The sequence below is a fragment of the Enhydra lutris genome, unplaced genomic scaffold (assembly GCF_002288905.1).
Source record: "Enhydra lutris kenyoni isolate GAN:26980312 unplaced genomic scaffold, ASM228890v2 scaffoldscaffold43, whole genome shotgun sequence".
In the NCBI taxonomy this organism is placed as follows: Eukaryota; Metazoa; Chordata; class Mammalia; order Carnivora; family Mustelidae; genus Enhydra; species Enhydra lutris.
The window spans coordinates 4,306,828-4,310,888 of NW_019154127.1; positions in this window are offsets into that span (position 1 = coordinate 4,306,828).

Genomic DNA, 4,061 nt, shown 5'->3' on the forward strand with positions numbered 1-4,061 from the left:
GGGGCACCTGGGTGGCTCAGTGGGTTAAGCCTCTGCCTTCGGCTCAGGTCATGGTCTCAGGGTCCTGGGATCGAGCCCCACATCGGGCTCTCTGCTCAGCAGAGAGCCTGCTTCCCTTCCTCTCTCTCTCTGCCTGCCTCTCTGCCTACTTGTGATCTCTGTCTGTCAAATAACTAAATAAAATCTTTAAAAAAAAAAAAAAGAAAGAAAGAAACACATCTCTTGGGGCGCCTCGGTGTCTTAGTCGTTAAGCATCTGCTTCAGCTCAGGTCATGATCCCAGGGTCCTGGGATCGAGCCCCGCATCAGGATCCCTGCTCAGTGGGGAACCTGCCTCTCCTACTTATATTCCCTCTCTTGCTGTCTCTCTCTGTGTCCAAAAATTTTTAAAAAATCATTTTAAAAATGCATCTCTTGAGGAAATGGCTGGAGCTTCTTCCTTCCATTAGTGCAGGTATGTGCAAATGTATGGTACTTCTTGCCTGATCCAGACAGAGTCCAACACAGTTGCTGATCTTGCTTTCCATACGATGGGGTGACGCTTTGCTGAGTCCCTGGCACTTCAGTGAATTCTGAGTTACAGGTCAGAAGCTACCAAGTGAATCTTCATCAAAACTTATTTCTGTTTAGAACATGGTCCTGCAAGATGTGAGTCTCCATTCCATTACCAATGTCTTAGTGATTGACAAGGAAAAAGCATTCTTATCGATAGCCTCGCTTCCAGAGACCCATAACTCAATTTTCTGGAGCCCCCACATCACCCTCCCCTCCATGATGATGTGGGAAACAGAGGCAGAAGGGAAAGGAAACAAAATTAGTTTTTTTATGACCTTCAGCCCATTGACAAGGACCTGAGATAGGCAGAGTGTGACATGCCTCCAGAAAGCTCCCAGATTTCAATGTCTCAATATCGGGACCTTACTAAAGACAAAACAACCTTAAGGTGACAAAAGCCAGGGTTCCAGTACCCTGAAGGTCTTCTTTAGCTGATGAAAGTCCTTTTGGACACCTCCTTTTTTCCTTACCTACCTCACCTCCCAAGTTATAATCAGTCACCCCTCACAGTCAACCCCCGCACAGCAGCTCTTTCTGCCCACGGGTCCTGTCCCCGTGCTTTAATAAAATCACCTTCTTGCACCAAAGATGTCTCACGAATTCTTTCTTGGCCGTTGGCTCCAGACCTCACCAACGTTCCAGAACAACATCACTCCCCAACCTTCTTCACCTCACGATAGAGGAACACATCACCATCTTTGGAGAAATCTTGCCCAAAAAATCAGTCCCGAACTGATCAAACCTTAGATCCAATGACCAATTTACAGGAAACACGAGGAGCAAAGAAACATGCAATAGGACAGCATATGGGTGCAGCTAGCAAACTCTAGCCGGTGAGCAAAGGATCTGCTCCCATTAACAAGTCAAGTGCAAGGAGAAAGAGTCCATTGATTTTCCATTTTGATTTAAACATGCAAACTTCAGAGAAGGAGAAAGCAGAGTTGGAGGGACAGTTGGGACAGTTATGAGACAATAAGAAGTTTTAGCCCTAACTGCATTTTTATCATATGAAATACTAATTTCTTTTCAGGCGAGATCATGCTATCAGGGTTCCTTGGATGTTGAAGACATGACGGAACTCACGGAACTCACATGAGTTCGCTCCTTGGTGAGTCACAGGTAGAGACCACGTCGGGTGGCGTCATCACACAAAGGACACTTTATCTGCCTCACAGGCACTTTATCTGGGCTCACAGGGAATAACTTCTGAAGCCGTGACTCCTGGAACAGGGGTGAGTGAGTTCCTTTTATTTAGGGTTAGGGGAGTTTTGTCACCCTGTGTAGAGGGGGGCGTAAGGTCACACATGCATCTTAAGGAAACACACCTATACATACATTACATTCTGATAGTAAGGTCTGTGCTCCTCCTCGAGTGGAGATTTTAACATGGTAATGAAGCAGCAGTAACAATGGGACAAGCAGAAGGGTCTCTGGGCCCCTCCAAGAGTCGTCTGAACGGGATCCGGGACCGGGTCTTGGGCTCATTATCCTGGGCAAGGATCACAGGGTTTGCTCACTTTTGCTATAGCCCTGGGAGTTCTTATCACTGCTCTCTCATCTCCCATCTGGTTAGGCTGTTTCCTGACCTGGTAGAGCTGGTCGGTTTTACGTTCCCTTCCCTCCGGGGTGTGGGGGGGGGGATATCCTTAACTACTGAGATGTGTGCATTTCACTATAATTCTGACACGTCCTAGGAAGTTCTGCAGGGAGGGGCTGGGACCAGTGGGGCACAGATCACGTGGGGAGGAAGAAAGGGGGGGAACAGGTGGGGCCCTAAAATGGCTTCTCTGTTGTGACTAACGCTGTATCTCATCTTTTCTCTGGGGGCCCCTCACTGTTTGCTTACAATGACGCGTAGTGAAGTGTCTACAGAGGAAGCAATACGGAACTCTTTGTAGATGAAATAACAGGACATCTGGGCTCTATTTTAAAATAATACTGGATGCACCAGAGAGGCTCAGAACCACAGTGCAATGCAGTCAGAGTGATGTGCCGATTGGAAATGAAGAGTCCCTTCCCTCACCTGCTCAAGTGTTGCCCCTATTGTATCTTCAGGGACATCCCCCAGTGAACCCCTGTCTGGGGCAGTCCCCATGCATGGCCTTGGCCATGCCCCAAGGGGTTGCCCCACCTCAGAATACCTCTGAAGGACCAGTCCAGCTTCAGAGCCCTCTCTTCCTTCCCCTCCCTTGCACAGAGCTGATCCTGCCAGCACTCCCACTAAACCTCCGGCAAGCTAACCTTGTCTCCAAGCCTGCTTCCCAGGGAACCCATTCTGCAGCAAGTTGAAACAAGACTGGCCATGGGTTGATCACTCTTGAAGCCAGGTGTGGTTGGCAGAACTCAGAGATGGTGTCCAATACCCCCATGCATGGCACTAAACAGCTTGTATAATCCCCAGATTTGTGACTATAATGGATTTTGCTCCCATGATTAATTAGATTAGATTAGATTAGATAGCACCACTGACCTTAAGATAAGGACATTACCCTGGTGGGCCTGACCTAATCACATGAGCCTTTTAAAGCTTAGAGGTTTTTCTGGCTCATCTCAGAAGAGGGAGTCAGAAATTTGAAGTATGAGGAGTCAACACACTGTTTGCTGGCATGAAGATGAAGGGAGCCAAAGGCAAGGAATTTGGGTGACTGGTAGCCACTGGCTGATGTCAGCATGTAAATAAGGTTCAGGTTCTTGGTCCTGAAGGACTGAATTCTGCCAACGAGAAAAAGCATCACAGAGGATCTTCCTCCCCAAGAGCCTACAGAGGAGAACTCAGTCCAGCCAACCCTTTGATTTTTTTATTATTGTTTTTTAGATTTTTATTTATTTATTTGACAGAGAGAGCGAGAGAGCACAAACAGGGGGAGCAGCAGAAGGAGATGGAGAACCAGGCTCCCTGGCAAGCAGAGAGCCCAACACTGGGCTCAATCCCAGGACTCTGAGATCATGACCCAAACGGAAGGCGGACGCTTAACCATCTGAGCCACCCAGGTGCCCCAACCCTTTGATTTCAATGTCATCATATGCTGAGCAGAGAACCTAGCCATGTCTACATGGTGTGGTCAACAAATCTATAGGTTTAGAAGTTGGGAGAATTCATCTTAAATGACCAATTACTTATATGGTTCAAGTACACGTTTATCCTAACCAGGAAGGATTCCTCTGATTTCATTAAAATAACTGGATGGAAAACCATAAAAGAAGTTTGTTTTGTTTTGTTTTGTTTTGTTTTGTTTTGTTTTGTTTCAAGAGAAGAATTGGAAATGAAGTGTCTTGCGTATTTGTTTTCTTCTAAAACTAGACTGGGGTTGTGCCCTAAACCTTCCTTCTGTAACTGGCCCTGCACCAGCTGTGACTGGTATCCACTTCCTGTAACACACTTTTTTATGGTGATACTCATCAAGAATAAATACGTGAACTGAAGCCTGGGTCTTCCCAGTTCTGTTGTGGTTTGTCATTTCAGGGAAAGGAAGTTGAAAAAAAAAAGAAGGCTGAGTGCATTCATTC